This window comes from Harpia harpyja, chromosome 5, assembly GCF_026419915.1.
Source record: "Harpia harpyja isolate bHarHar1 chromosome 5, bHarHar1 primary haplotype, whole genome shotgun sequence".
NCBI classification, from domain to species: domain Eukaryota; kingdom Metazoa; phylum Chordata; class Aves; order Accipitriformes; family Accipitridae; genus Harpia; species Harpia harpyja.
The window spans coordinates 9,346,469-9,363,675 of NC_068944.1; positions in this window are offsets into that span (position 1 = coordinate 9,346,469).

The following is a 17,207-nucleotide window of genomic DNA, read 5'->3' on the forward strand; positions in this document are numbered from 1 at the left end:
GTTGATGGCAAGTTCAATATGAGTCAACAGTGTGCCCTGGCAGCCAAAAGGGCCAACCGTGTCCTGGGGCACATCAAGCACAGCCTAGCTAGCTGGTCGAGGGAGGTGATTGTCCCACTCAACACTGCACTGGTGCAGCCCCACCTCGAGTACTGTGTGCAGTTTTGGGTGCCTCAATATAAGAAGGACATCAAACTATTAGAGTGTGTCCAGAGGAGCACGACCAAGATGGTGAAAGGCCTTGAGGGCAAGACTTCCAAGGAGCAGCTGAGGTCACTTGGTTTGTTCAGCTTGGAGAAAAGAAGGCTGAGGGGTGACCTCATTGCAGCCTACAACCCCCTCAAGGGGGGCAGCGAAGGGGAAGGTGCTGATCTCCTCTCTCTGGTGACCAGCAATAGGACACGAGGAAATGGAATGAAGCTGCATCAGGGGAAGTTCAGACTGGACATTAGGAAAAGGTTCTTCACTGAGAGTGTGGTCGGTCACTGGAACAGGATTCCCAGGGAAGTGGTCATGGCACCAAGCATGTCAGAGTTCAAGGAGCATCTGGACAACGCTCTTAGTCATATGGTTTAGTGTTAGGTAGTCCTGTGAGGATCAGGGAGTTGGACTCGATGATCCTTATGGGTCCTTTCCAACTTGAGATATTCTATGATCTTTTCGCTGTTCCTAGTCTGTCCTTGCCTTCTACAAACGTTTATTTCTCCTTCTCATCTCCTTTGCCCCTCTCCCATTCAATTCCCTGTTGCCTTAACCTCCGCACTGGGCACCTTGCAGAAGATATTGTATTCAAGGAGCTAGTGATCCTGAACATGTCTGCTCTACTGGGCCTTGTACATAGGCCTCGAGCAGCCCATTCGTTAGCGTGTGTGGCCGCTGCGTGGGAGCTCACTGCCCCACGCCAGCCTGAGCTGCACTGGTGGGTGCTATGACGGAGATAACCTTCCAGCCTGTTGGGAAACTATCTGTTAGCTGGACAGCCTACTCGGATAATCCAAAACTTGTAAGACCATTGAGAAAGGTCGACTGCGTGTGGATCACGGGGTGGACCACGGTGCTCCTGCCCGGGAGAGCACTGCCCGTCCCTCGCCGTTATCCCGAGTGGGCACAGGTGGGTGCCGGGCTGCTCGCCCCACGGGGCCCTCGGGATGTGCCGGGCTGCACGGGTCCCCTGGCCGCGGGGTCACCTCAGCCCCATCGCGGTCACGGAGACACCCGCGGGCAGCTCCCACGCCATACCGGCGATTTCGCCTCCTGCGTGGCCTCGCTTTTATCTAACCGTGCAGCAAGAATTTCTCACGCGAAGGTCCTTTAGGAAGAGAGTTGTTTTCTTGTGAGGAAATCCCGTAGTAGCTCAAATGATCAAAAGGGGGAGAGCATCTCTCCATGGACAGGATCTGCTCTGCGCAGCATCCCTTGGGAAAATCCATCTGGGCTCCATCTGCTGCTGCATGGACACAGGGTGCCCAGCATCTGAAGGGATGTAAGATGTACTCACTATCTATATTCCTCTTCGTATCTTACAAAACCTGCTCTTTTATTAAGCCGTTTGTTGTTGACATCCATCAGGAACCCTGCTCCGTCCCTCTCCCCCTTCACCTCACCTCCTCCCCGGTGCAGAACAACCTCCTCTGCCTTTTCCCTGCCCCGGTGCCAGCTGCTGTAACCCTGCTCCCTCAGCCTGCCGCCCCCCACACCTTTAGCTCGCTTCCCACCTCACAGCCCTGAGAGCCAGCCCATAGAAAGACTTCGAGACACTGGTGAGACGGCGTAGAATCCAAGTACCGGGGGCTGAAAGACTCTGTCACCCACCTCAGTGCGTTTGCACTGCATTTACATTTCTCAAACTATAGCGTGTTCCTTAAATTGTGTAAATTAGTTGTGTTTATACTATTAATAATAAAAAAAAAAAAAGAGTGCTATAGAAGTTGACAGATCTGCGCTGGAGAGTTGCATAGATGCCTCATACAGAAACCAGCTGTACTGAGCCGGGGAGCGGTTTATCATTCCCAGACTATTTGTGGTACAGTACGTGTGCTTGATAAATGCTACCAAATCACCCAGAAATATCTATCAGCAAGCAAGAAAAAAGGGAGCTGCTGAGGTGACTTCTACACACCCAGTTTTCTGCTTCTTGTTTAGCACTTTGTGAGAACGGCTTTACATTATTCTGTTTTCAATGGCCTTTTGCCTGGTTTTTTTGACCGTCATTAGTCATTACCTGACTTGTACTGGAAGCGCTCGGGATCAAGGGAAGCCAAGACGTTTTGGTTCAGTTGCTTACATGAGGCTTGTGACAGATGGCAGAACTTTATTCTTAATGAGAAGTTTTTCCAGCCCGGGTCTCCAGCGAGAGAGTGCGCCCTAATCCTGCAGCGAACCCAAGGTCACTGTGGTAGGACAACCTCAGGTGGGTACCAGGAAAAAGCACAAGCCCCGGGGTGGTCTGTAACAGTCTGCCCACGCCATGAGCTTAATAGATGGTGTTGTTACCACTAGCACGGTTCTACCTTTTGAACACCAGGGCGTAATAATAAGGATGGCAAAAAAAGGATAAATCTTTAGCCTCGAGGAAAGCTGAAAAAGAAGCTAGCGCGTTCATGTTGGAGCCAAAAAAAAAAAATTGTGTTATTTACTGGGACTTCATTGCAGCCTGCATCCAACTGCATCAAGCATTAGTCATCTTTATAGAGTTTTTAGTAGAAGGAATGACTAACTTAATTATAATAAACTCAACATTCTTACTTTATAATACAGTACAAAACCAACTAAAATATTAGCAGGTAAGCTCTAAAACCATAGAGGCAGCTTCTGGTCGTATTTGAATGATATAATCTGTAATAATTCTCTCATGCTTAGGTATATTTTTGCCAGATGTATACCAATAGAATTGTTATCACAACCTTTTCCAATTTCTCCCGATAAAAGGCATCGATGTGAACAAAAAATTATGGCATAAGGTAGTGATCAGCTTTAGGATATGTAAGAGTCATTATGATTTCTATCTTGTATGTTTGTCACTTTCTGTATCAAAATTTATATCTAAAAAATATTTTCTGATCCCCTTCCGTATACGTAACATCTGTTAGGATGTAAACACAGATCTTTTTGTACTGTGTGAAAGAGGTTGATGTTCTAGAAAATGCTAAGAAAATGTTTTAAACATGAATTTTTTTTTTAAACATGATCCTTTTTTTTTCTTTTTCTGAGATCTGTGAAGAGAATATGTTTTCCTTCTTGCTATTTCCATCACATACAGGAAAATTTTATTTTCCTTTATTTAATCAATTCATGATTCAGAGAATTCCTAAAATAAACCTAATGTCTCTCTAGACATGCAAAGAATTACAGGAGTTGTCCTGGGCTGATATAAATTGTTATACTTCCATTGGAGCAAATCTTTGATTGTTTACATCTTCTGAGGGTTTGCCTCTGGACTGTGAGAAAGAAAGTGGTTTTATTCTTCACTTTTTTAAGTGTTTGATATTCCTGGTAAACTATGACATAAGTCAATTTTGCTATCTTGCTGTAGCCATATTACATTATAAAAATCCTCTTCTGAATGTTGGAAATTTGATCTGCCTTTTTCAGTGCTGCAGTTTAAAAACAAATGGAATAAATTTTAGGTGGGCGTTTATGAAATTGAAAAAAGGATCGGAGGCCTCTTGGGCACTGTTTTTCCTTTCTGTTGGGGTTTTTTTTTTGTTTTGCTTTTATGGCATACAAACAGGATCTACCTTCCCTATTTTATCACAGATAATTGCATCCAAACCTTTCCAGATACTAAAAATAGTTAATCTTCGTGTATTTTTGTAAAATACCTGGGTTTTGTCTATTTTCTGCATCACTATTATTCCACATATTGTTATTTCCCTTTGTCCAGAACTATTCCTTTTTTCAAAAGAGATCATTAGATGCAATTTGACAATATGTTGGAAGAAGCTTTAATAAATAAAGAATGACTAATGGGGGTTTAACCATTATTTCACATCACTGTTCGCTTCCAAGTGAAAACATTAACCTACATTTTCAGGGAAGTTATTTGTGTGAACAGCCTATTGATTTGTTCAAATAAACAGCATAGGGTTATCATTTGTCTTTTTGTCAGTATTTTCTCATATAGTAGTTCCCTTTCTTTCCTTTTTTTCCAGTTACTTTAAGTCCTATCTTGATTCTTACAAGCATATGTCATGGTTTAACCCTGCCGGTAACTAAGCACCAAGCAGCCACTCACTCACTTCCCCCCACCCAGTGGGATGGGGGAGGGAATTGAGAAAAAAAATGTAAAACTTGTGGCTTGTGATAAAGACAGTTTAATAGAACAGAAGGGAATAAACTAATAATGATAATAATAAAATGACAATAATAATAATAAAAGAATCGGAATATACAAAACAAATGATGCACAATGCAATTGCTCACCACTCACAGACCAATGCCCAGTCAGTTCCCAAGTAGCAATCTGCCCCTCCCAGCCCCACTCCCCCCAGTTTATATACTGGGCGTGATGTCACATGGTATGGAATACCCCTTTGGCCACTTTGGGTCAGCTGTCCTGGCTGTGTCCCCTCCCAACCTCTTGTGCCCCTCCAGCCTTCTTGCTGGCTGGGCATGAGAAGCTGAAAAATCCTCGACTTACTTAGCCTAAACACTACTTAGCACAACCGAAAACATCAGTGTGTTATCAACATTCTTCTCATACTGAACCCAAAACACATTATACCAGCTACTAGGAAGAAAGTTAACTCTATCCCAGCTGAAACCAGGACAGCACATTATGACATGAATATTTTACTTTTCAGTACATGGACATCCTTCTGCTTTTAGCTTGTATATATTTTGGCCTTTCAAAACTTTAGAAATTATTTTTGTGTCTAAGGGACTCAAATGTGTTGGCTGTTGTTTTGCTAAGTGATCTGCTTCATTCTGAGTATGATTGAATTCTAAAAAAGATCTAGTGGCAAACCAAATATTATACATAGCTACAATATATATTAACCTACAGAATTGAATAATATGGCAATCATTTAGTCTTTGTATCTATAATAACCATAAAAAGAGAATCACATTTGAACTCAAAAGTCGTCTTGAACGTTGGAGCCTGAGATAATCTGGTTTAGGCTTTACATTTTGTGATCGCTCTGTTGATTTACGTCTCATTTGACAAGAAGGTATCTGATAAAGTGTCTTTTGAGTTATAGGACAGGAAGATTAAAGAAATGTAAAGTTATCACATCTTTGGAGCATGAAGCTGGGCTCCAAGTCCAAGTTAAGCATCATAAAACAGAGGTGACCTACCTTGCAAAGGTGCTAACTCCCAGCTGGTGTGGACATGAGTTGTTCTCACTCATCGCATTATCCCACCGAAATCTCCATGTCTTGTTCTGTCTGCTCTCTGTTACATGTGACATCTTCCCTGATCATGCATTCCCTCACCTAGTTCTCTTCCCCCAAATTTGACCCCAAATCTCTCTTCTCCTTAAACTCTTTCAACAAAACTCTGTGTATGCTTATAAATAATTTTAAATTCCATACAGAATTTTAAAGGGCAAGACACTGAGTAAAACTTGACCATGACTTGTTCTTCATATTCTGTTCTCCCACAGCCTCCATTTTCCCCATGGTGTATTATTTCCCCTGCTTCTACCTTATTTAGAAATTTACATTATTATGTTTCTATAAAGAGATTCCCCATTTTGCCTTCTTCACAGACAATAATTTATTTGGGACAATGAAAATTTTCTATGTCTGAGCAAATACGTGATAAAGACCTTGCCTGTATCAATGCAGGACAATTGCTCACCATCCTGTAAATCTGGTTGAGTTTGGTCATTTGCAGTTCTTCCCTTACAGAGTCAGTGGCACGTTGGTCACCTACAGCTTTCTTAAACAAAACTAAATTTTGTTAGAAGAACAAATTCTTCTTTCTTTTGAAGAAAAGGTCACTGTAAAATACCTTTAAAAGGAGAAATACTCCATAGAACTGTTTGTGTTGCTTAACACCCTAACATCTCATGGTAGCAGCATTAATTAGATCTACCTTCTCCAGCTTTGACCACTGAAGCTGGTTCCTCTTCTTGCTTTCCTCAGGGGCCAAACCTTTCGACCCTTACAAGTTCTTCATGTTCCTTTTCTGATATTATACCTGTTGCTGAAATCCCTAACACTAAGACCTGGTTCTCCAGTTGTCCGTATCGTGGGGTACCGCCTGTCCTTCCCACCCCCATGTCCTTTCTGTAGAAAAAGGAGCACAGTGGAAGGTAATGCATTTCTCCCTTCCACCTTCCCCCACTGCATCCATCCTGCCCTACTGTGGAGCCAGGGATGCACGTACCAACCCGCAAGACCGAAGGCGATCTGAAGTCCAGTAACCTGAATACAGCTTAAGATGGCAGGCTTTGCACCAAATTTCTGAGCAAACCCTTCTGTCCTGCCAGCTCTGCACTAGAGACCTGTTACCTGCAGCTGAGGTGCACAGTGGGTTGGTGCATTTTGTTATTTCCTAAATTGCTGCAGTAAGTATTGCCTGAGTTTTTTGATCAATCCCCTCAACCCATAGAGCAAATATAATAACCAGGCAAGACACAACATTCATAAATGAGGATGCTTCTTATCTGTCAGAAACATTACTACTTTCTGTACTGTTCTCTTTTTCAGCAGCCACATAGTAAGATACAGATTTTCAGAAGTGGCATCTTCTATCATGAGATGTTGTGATATTCCTACATTTAGTAAGCAACAGAGTTCCTTCAAGGCAAGTACAGTTATGTTTTCAATTAAAGCACAATGTCATACATTTGTTTCCATTCCCATCTCATTGACAGACATTGCAGGTGAAGAATATGTACTGTATTTTCATCCAGTTTGTATTCCATGGTCAGGTATTTGAGTACCACTCTTAGGTAGGCAGGGCCACTGTATCTCAGTGCCTATATAGCTTCTCACACGTAACGCAAATTTGCGCAAGCACATCTAGCTCGCAAAAGCATATCCATCTTTTCAGCGTCATTTGGTTTCAAGTAGTCATTGATTTCAGTCATTCTATGTCATTTAGGTAATACCTATGACCCTGATGTTCTCCTCGACTTCTGAGCACTGTGATCGGTTTGGTCTGTTTGAGCAAATGCCCTCCCATGCAAAGACAAATGAGAGACGTGATACTGGTCTTCACTACCGGGAAGCTTATTGCTCTGACACAGAGGTATTTTGGTCCAATTCCTAAGCCCAGCAAATATTTTTACATTTAATTTTAGCATCTCTGATAAAAAGCAGTGTCCTTATACGAATCATTTTGGTGGCACTTAAGAAGTGCAGGTGTTGTTTTATTTTTGTTCGAGTATAGTTTGGTTTAAAATAAACTTGGTTTGTTTTGCTGAGCAGCGTTTATAAAGGCCTGGAAGGAGGTAACGAAGATGCCTGAATGTGATGTGGTCTGAGCCCTGCATCTGCTGCTGTGGCCCCTGTATAAGCTGCAGTATGTACAGGGTGTGTGGTGGGAGCTAGGTAGCCTTCAGCACGCCTTTTACCACAGTAAACTGGGCTTCTAACAGTGCTAATGACAAAACTTAATTTAATCTCCCAAGTAGAAGCGAAGTCCTTTTGCTTTTTTAAACGTAGGGCTGTCAGGAGTCCCAGTCCTGAGTTTTGTCAGCTATATAAAAGCAAATTACCCGACACCGTATGAGATGTTATAGAAATTTTTCCCAGAGCTACTTTTGTACTGTCTACACAGGCTGTCCTCGGCCTCCCACTGACAGGCTGGTGAAAGCCCTAGATGGGTAATTTTCTTAAAACTTGGCAAGTGGATCTCCTTATTTCTTCCCCTTGTTGAAAAGAGCTTCTGCCTGTAGGTTGCTTTTTGCTATCCTACGAAGGCAGACGTATTCTCTGCTAATGAAGTATGATGATAGCCTTGCTGATTTTTGCCCCGCTCCTTGATTTTCTTCCTTGTTGTTCAGCTGAGCCTGATTTTCAAACCTTTTCAAGAAATTTTAATGAGAAAGAATTTTTACGTGGATCATGCTCCCACCCACGCACAGCAATTGTTACGATTTTCTCCTGTTATTTGAAGCAACTGTATTTCTAAAGAGACATTACTTATGTGGAAAATTATTACTTGGAAAAGGTTTTCTTCTCCCACTACTATTTTACAGTTTATCAGGTAGGATCAAGCTAAAATGGCTAATCCTATATACAGCTTGCAGTCTCTAAGCCATATATAATAATCCTATTTTGAAGTCTAGCAGCAGACATAGGAGGTATTTGATGACTCACAGGAATAAAAAAGGCTGGGTGAGTATCTGGAACATTTTCCTGGTTAGTCTGTAAAAGACTAAATAGAGTTTTCCCCAGGAGGAAAAGAAAATAAAAAGAAAGAAAGAATTGTCAGTAGCTTGAAACATTGAAAACAAGGTTGGATGTGATAGCTTGTAGAGGAAAAATGTTGTAGTAAAGCAGACAATAAGCAAAAGGGCTTGAGAGTTCTTTCTGATGTTTCATCTCTATGGAAGGGTAATTAGGTATGTGCACAATTACAAAGCAAATGGCATGCATGATGATGTTTTCCTCAGTCAGATTTGTTTTTCTGTTCTTCTAATTTGGCTTTAATTAATACTAACACAAATAGGTTTTTTCTGAATATAAGCACAGATATGTACTGTATTAAGGTTTTAAATCATGCCTGAGATGCACTTGGATAATTTCTATTAGTATCAGAGAGAATACCACTTCTTCTTTACGCATGCAGGTCGAGCAAATGGTACCCAAGTATAACACCGATAGTCATGCTTTGTTGCATGTGTGAAATTTAGCAAAGGGAATTAACAACTGAAACGAGCACTCCCACATGAAGGATAATATTAAACAAATCTAGCTTTAAGTCCTGACCTTCCTACCCATAATTCCTGTCAGGAGGCTTTGAAGTCTGATACTAAAAACCCTATGAAGCTTGGAAACTGAAAACAGCATTTCACAGGTATTAGCATGATAATTAGGAGTCTGTTTTACACATCATTTTAACTTGAAAGTAAGTAATCAGAATTTAGATGACACTTTGCTTAATTATATTGAGCGTTTAACATGAAAGTAAATTAATAGCAAATTGATTTCCACCATCTGCTACTATTAACGCCGGGAAAACCAGAAGAACTTCAAACGCCGTATCTTTATCCATTTTTAATATTATTATCTAAAACAGATGTTGCATCTTCGTAAGAAACAGCACAATGCACTTGATGGAAGAACGAAGCAGCCAAAACAGTTCTCTAGAGACACAGGAGAAAACTTTGGGACCCTGGGAGCAGAAGACAGTTAGTGGGATGTGTGATTGGGATTGAGCCCGTAGCACCCCACTGCCCACGACATGCAAGGCAAACGCCGTTTCCAAAGTGTTACGTGTTCCAGACTCTGTTCTGGAGTATTTTGGGTGCAACTATATGAGAAAGGAAGAGAGTCCCACTACAAACATTCAACCCTCTACAACATGGAGAGAATTGGAAACTAAGAGCGCATGTGTTCAGGTTTGTTGTTATTCCTTATTGTTAACCAAGGTTCTATACATCCCAGCCTGAGATAACCATCAAGTGTCAGCATCCCTCAGTTTTACACACAGGTTAATGGAGAGACTCTTTGGAAATGTTCTGCCTTTGTTATTGTTGTGGGGTTTTTTTTAAATCTCACAATGCAAATTATTTCACAATTTAAATATAGGAACCATTATCACTCTAATATTTTCTTATGAGGAATATGTAATTGAAAATTGCTTCCTCTCCTGAAGAGCACGGCTTTCTATATGAAGTATACAATTCATATCCAACAAAAAAATTATACAGTGAGAGTGAGTTATGGCAATAAAACAGTGAAGGTATTTTTAAGTGTAATGTTTATTTGCTTTCACTATACAATTTTAGAGAGCAGATTAGCTAAAAGAAATTATTTTAGAGAACCTGGAAAAGAATCCAGCCCGAGAAAATAAAAAAGCCCAAATGAAAAAAAAACAGCAACTAAGTGGAAAACAGCCAGGTTGCACAGAGGCAGAGCTCAGAGCCCTGCAGCCAGCAGTCAGCAAGGCACTTACTACCACCGACCTTTAGTGCTTTGTGAGATGCTTGCAGAACGGCTTTTGGCAATTTCTTATAGCCCTTGTTCGGCGCTACCTGAACCTTCTCCCCATAATTCCCGTCCTGGTTGTAATGGTAAACAGTGTTGGCAATCTATAGAAATGATAGGCATTAGGAGTCGTGATTCTCTGGGATCCCAAACGGGCAACTGTTTGGGCTCAAAAAAAAAAAAAAAAAGCCTTTTGCCAAGGAATACAGCGTTACCAGTTCCTGAAAGTGGAAGCAAGGCAATTTCCCCAACAACCTCTGAGACTCCTGAAGCATTATAAAGACATCAGCTTTATGAAGGCATCAATAAGACTTGAGAACCTCCTTGCAAAGAGCATCCCTCAGCGACCAGCCAAATGCTGCTTGTTTTCTCCTGGTTTTTTCTCCACCGGTAGTCCTCGTGCCAGATTTGTAATTGGAGTACTTGGGTCCCCGCCTCACATCAAGAGCGGGGCTCCGGTGTCCCCCTTCGGCTGCAGGTTTCCTGCCAGAGACACTCACCTGCGACCACCAGCCACCTCAGGCACGTTGGCTGTGCTGGCCGTGCTGGGAACAGGCTGGTCGTTCCAGGGCAGAGCAGGGGCAGGATTTCCTTTAAACTTCTATGTCTGTGCTTTTTTGCTCACAGTGACAGTCTTTAAACATATTAATAAGGAATATAATTTTTTAAAAGCTTCTGGGCACCCTCCTCAGTGAGCATATTTCTTAAAACTTACTGCATCTTGCTAATTATGAGATTTAATCTAGTGTATGAGTATAGACATTTAACATATATGCCATCCTCAGAAGGGATATACTAATGCCTTTGATTTATGCTGCAGTGACAATTTAAGCTACGTGGATTGTAGGTTGACATAGGTTTGTGAAGATAAAAATATCAACATTACAAATGATTCTACGTTAGCTAACACCTTGCCAAACAAATCAATTTAGGTCATATAACTCCAGTGACAAAATTCAGGTGATCCCTTTACAAGAAATATCCTTAAGATCCTACTTCATTTTCAGAGAGTATTCAGATAGCTCCTGAGAATAGCTGTGAAATTCAGACCAGTTTTTATCAATTATCACTTTCACAAAAGAGTAGTTCTAAGTCCATTTTCCCTTGAAGGTCTCTCAGATCAGGTAAGAGAAAAGTTCGAATGGGGGAACCGGAGATAATTTCTCTCTCTCTCTTAAACATTTAAATAAATGGACAGTGGTTGTGCTTAAATAGAAAAATTGAAATACTATTCATGAGCTAAATTTCCCTCTCTTGAACATCCCACATCTGATTTTACAGCAAGCCCCAAAAACCAGGTTTATAATCTATGATGATTTTTTCTCTGAGCCTTGTCTAGTAGTTCCTCCCAGATTTCCTTGCTGCTCACTGGCAGAACATTTTATTAGGTGACACATAGCTATAGTTCTCATATACACTATCACATAGCATGACAGGAAGGAGGTCTAGATCCAGAAGACTTGGTCAAAAATTCGGGCAAAAAGATCTGGCCGACTAAAACAGTCCTCAGGGTTATGCTTGCCACGAAGCATTGGAAGAAGGAACCCAGAAGATAACCCAAGGAGGTTCCCTTTGGTTTTCTTTTATGACTCTATGTGTAACCAAACTTAGACTTTTTTTTATCAGCTCTTCAACAGGCCATCCTGGGTTTCCCATCCCAGTGGTGACTTGCTTTGTGAAACTCTAAAGCCAGAGAAGCCAGGCATGGCTTTGTAATTATTACAATTTTAACTGGACAACTATGTGAGAAAAAAATGAATCATGTTATCATAGCCAGAAAATAAAGGCAAAACCCTCCTTTTAACAGATGAAATAGATTTGCTATGCTGTATTTCCATGAGAAGACTGGAATGTTTCCACGCCAAAGTGGGAGCAGTGGCTGCTGTGCTTACACGGTACAACTGCAGAGTCAGTGTGATGTCCCTGGGTGGGCTATGGGCTTTCCCTCTGCCAGACACATCATGTGTGATAAAAAACTAAGAGGTGAAATTGAGAGGCTTAGATTTTTACAGAACCTGTTTGGTGTGAAATTCTAGGGGGACAGTATTTGTAAATGGTGTTAGAAGTATGCAGAAATTATTAACTGATCCTGCACATCTACTTTGCATCTTTGGCATGAAAAGAACTTATCTTCTTACTCCATTAAATATATAGTAAAAAAAAAAAGTAAAAAACATAAGAAGATGTTTCCAGCCTCTTTTACAAAGTGATTTAACCACAATAGCATCCCAATTTTTATGACAGGTTGCTCTGACCTCTGTAGTCAACATAGAAACAGTCAAAGAAAAAGAATATCTTATTCTCCTGGGTCTGTCTGCACTGGGAATTTAGGTTATTATTCTTACTGGAGCACAAGGCAGACTTACGTTCTCTTTAACAAGAGAAATAAGGAAAAGATGCACCTGAATTTGGGGTAAGCCTGCAAAATCTTGTCGAGTCAATGGTCATATTAAGAAGCAGAGATTCATTTCCTTGGTGGTGATCCTATGAATAAAAGATTAGTCTTTTATACCTGTATTATGCCTACATTTTTAAAAGGTTATGGGCCTTGACACTCAAGATGGCCATCAAAGGCAAACTTGTCATTTTCACTTACCAATTCTCATGTCTAATTATAATGCTGTGACATTCAATTGCAGATCCTTGAGGGAATACAGCCTCCCAAAACACAAAATGTGTCGCTGAAGTGATTTTTTAATGCATAAGGACAATTGCAATGGTCCAGACTCCCGGGACAGATTTTTCTAGTGGTTATACTTGTACAAATCCCAAACTGGAAGCAGAGCTGCTTCTATTAAACAGGTAGTCCTGTGAACCCCAGACCTCAGGAGGCCTGCCTGCTTTCAGCGGGATCTCCCCGCTGAGGTGCAATCAACAGGGACACACCGATGGAAGACTAGGCTCCCCGGCATCTAATAAGGTGTGAACTCCAGCTGAAGCTTTCCTGAAGTTGGGGAACTGAGACAGCATCTGACAGCCTGTTTGATGTTAATCAGGATGGGGTGCCTCGGGCGAGGGCGCTGATGGCCGTGTCTATATTAGCAAGCAAGTGCAGACTAATAGGATTAGGTCTGTAGAGAGGAACAGGACATCATGGTCTCTGCTATCTACATTTCAGGGATTTTTGAGCGTCCCTTGCCTGGTCTCATGGACTATATGTCCATAAGTGACTGAAGTACATTAAAGACAGTCCTGGAGAGGATGTCCCAGTTCAGTTTAATCTGAAAGGAATCCCTTTCGTACACACTGAGACCACCCCATGACGTGAAACTACACAGAGCAAGAGTGGGCAAATGGGAAATTTGCTTAAAAATTAGTCCTTCAAAAAAGTACTGGAGTACTACCCATACGTATGGTCTCTCTCCTTTCTCACCTGCTTTCTTCAAACGTACAGGAAACTCACATCTTTGAAACATCTGTCTTTTTTTTTTTCAAATTCGGTTGAAATGTACTGACAGATACAGAGTCCTTGGCTGTGACTTGTGGTCAAAGGTTGTTAGCAGGAAAATGAAATGCATACACAAAAAGAAGTATCACATACTCTACATACATTAACTGGGTGCAGTATAGAGTTACATGGGCATTCCTGTCACACGTGTGAGCATACAAGTTAACTCTTAGTGCCGGGATATCAATTTATTTAAATGTTCACTGACTTCAGAGCAGATGCGGTGTTTTGCCCAAGTCAGAGACTTGGACCCTTGTGTTTACAAAGTGCAAACTCATTTAACTCAGTTGAACTTAGAAAGACTCCTGATTAAAAAGACTTTATTAGGGATAGCTGCTCATTATGCATACCCACAGCTTCCCAGAGAAACTCATTCTTGGCATCCTGCTGTGACAGAGATTAGTCATTACGCAGTAAAGCTGCACTGCTGGGACAACATTTGCCTTATTAAATTAATTAGGGTATTACTTAAGAAAAAGCAGTCCCATAGCTGTGATCACCACCCCCAAACCTAGGCAAATGTGGCCGGCAAATGTTACAGGACACCTCTCACCGTTTGGAAAGACGACTGCATCCTCAGTCATCCGTCACTGTTAATCAGACTTGCACTGGCATCTATAAAATACAATGTAAGGGAGGCCTTATAGAAGTTTTACATTAATAGCCAAGTACCCGTTATCAGAAGCAAAGCAACAGTAGATACCGCTTATAAAATATTACAGGAGTGAGTTTTTAGGTTCTTTCCCCACTGCACGAAGCCTGCAACACCGCTGAAACCTGTCTACATCCGAGCTTTAGCACGGCCCTTTCTCCCAGTGCGCTGCCCGACCCACTGCTGCCCTGACCGCATCGGCGAACAGCCAGGTACTGCTCGGGAGCAACTCACATTTGAGGTGCACTCAGGAAAAGCACCTGGTCATTACACAGCCATCTCCTCTCTAGGAAGTTCCCTCTTCATCTTGGTGCAAGTTGAAGTAGGTGTGTGGAAAGCATCTTTTTTAGTTTGAACTAAAGGAAACTAGAAGGGCTCACACAGTCAACGTGTTTTGGGAGACCGCAAGAATGAGCTGAGGCTTTTCACCTTCTTAAATGGACTCTTGGCCATCCTAGGACACGTAAGCTTTTCCAGTCCTTCTCGAGGCAATTTTAAACACAATTGTAATTAGGTTGTGGGTTTGACTTTGAACCGTTGTGAATTAGGAGCCTTCGCGTATTCAGTGCCGTTAAAAAAAAATTCCCTATTTCTACACAGCTACAGACTGCCACCTTTTAGCCTCTGTTTCTGCCTGACTTACTCATTCAAGCCACACAGCATGCAGAACGTGGGTCGTGGCCACCTTTAGAAATGCTGGCTGCGTCTCATGCCTCTGCTCTGAACCACATCCCCAAGGAGATTTGAAGAACTAAGCCACAGCACACTATAGTCCAGGGCTGGTAATGTGGCTGGATAGTAAATAAGGGCATATGTTTTTACTCAGGTAAAGGTTTAGCAGTTCAGGCATCATGTGCCGTAATTCAGGCAGCCTGGGAAGCCATGCGAGGAAAACCAGGAGGGAAAACTAAGCTGCAAGCACGTCCTGGCCATACAAAGGGATGAGAAATGGCTGGTGGCCAAATGCAACGAGCTGGCGTATTTTAGAGTACAAATACCAAATTCAGTAACATTTTAGAAAAAATGCCAAAATCATGCACTCTAGAAGCACACAGTCCCTGTCTGAAACGAAGGCGGCTTTTTACCCCCTGCGGTAGCTATTACTGCAAGCTGTGAGCAAACGGGCGACTTGAACTCGGTTCAGATTTTCAAAGTTATCACCATAATCATAATTCCACAGGCCCAAACACCATAAGGTATAGATCTTAGCTGTTACCAAGCTCTTTGAAAAGCAAATCAAAAAGGAAGTTACAAGTCTAGCAAAAACCCAGGAGCCTAAACATTTTATTAAATCTGGGTCTAAATGCTTGAGCTGTGGAGACTTTGGGCTACTGCAAATCTCCTGTAGGACCCCCAGGGTCCGGTCAGACCAAATAGGCTGAACTGATCCAGCAACTCAGGGCTGCTAAAAGGAGCAGGCCTTCTCCCTCTCCTCCTCCTCCTTTTTGTTACCAGTGTCCTCCTTCTTCCTCTTTACCCCACTGGTCCCCAGCTCTTCCCTGGGCTAACTTAGTACTGTCTGACCTTTCAAGGAGGCAGCTGAGCTCATGAAAGTGGTAGAAATTAACCCAGAAGAGAAAAAAACAACCACCCCAATTATTTTTTAGCAATAGCAAGCTGTGAAGTCAGCTCAGCCATCTCATCTGATTGCAACTTCAGACCTGCTGAGTATAACACAAGCAAACACTGGTTGCTCTTGAAAAAAATATGCTGAGTTTTTCAAACAGCAATATACGGCCTTTGTTACTCTTGCAAAGTTGTATGAAGGTGCAAGACAGCAGCCTGGCTCAAAATTTGTACAGTTCCCTTGTGCTAATTAAAAGTGGTCTTTCCTTGTACCAGTTCCAAGATGCTGCCTGAACTTCCAAGTGTTTTTGAAGACAACTACAATTTCTCACTTGAAATGAAGGACCAATGGCTTAATATTTAACCTGTAGCTGTCGTCAGCTATTTAACCTTGTCCAGAAGTGAATGGGTAATTCCCCTTTGCTAACGAAAGTGTAAAAATATCTCAAAATGACCTTGTGCCAATTTTATGGTGAAGTCACACTTCAGTAAAGCTGCACAGCTAGTAACAGTGTTGACCTTTTGTTCTTAGCCACCTAAAGAGGTTAAAAATCTGACTGAAACACGATTATGCAATCTTAGACTCAAAGTATAGTGAAGTGAACACGTATGCTTAAATAAAACAAGGGGAAAAAACAAAGGGGCAGTGGTAGCGAGGAGCAGCCAGGCAGAGGCAGAGCGAGCCGAGCCCTGCTCCTGGCAGCCCTGAGGAAGAACTGGTCTAATTTTATCTCACTGATTCTTGGCTGGTTGTAACATTTTTGTTATCAGAATAGACTTCTTTATTTGGACAAAGAGTGACTAAGAAGGGGTGATTTATTCACATTAACAGACAGTCAGTACTAATGACTCATTAGCATATGATCAGAGAGGGTTTGTAACCCTGCAGGCCTGTGAACAGGGCTGAGCAAATCAACATAAGAAGAAAAAACAATGGTAAGTTTGAAAATTTGTTTTAGGAAAGTAAGCCAGATAAGAAGGTCATTAGTTATTAGGAAACTAGACTGGCTAGTGGATATTCCTATTCAAGGAAGGAGCATATTGAGATTTCTCAAACTGCAGTGTCTTTGCAGTCATACAAAACCTGAGACTAAGCTGCAAAAGAAGGGCCAAGGACCTTACACATGGCCCATGGAGCAGTCTTGGGATCTTAATGGCTTGGAGGTGCCAGCCTAGTTACTCATACACCCAAAAGAAACACAGGAGATTTTGTAAAATGCAGTTCATTGAGCTCTGTTCGTGGCCCTGAAGGCTGAAACACGTACTTTAATTTCACTCTATCGGGGTAGGAGCTACCTGCTGTAGCCCTGTGAAAGCTACAAGGAGTAATTTAGATTTTAGCGCACTGCTCTGCTACAGCCTCTTGGTAGTTTTTAACACAATCGGGCTCATCTGCACAAGAAATCCCACTTCTTATGACTGTTGTTCCAGCAG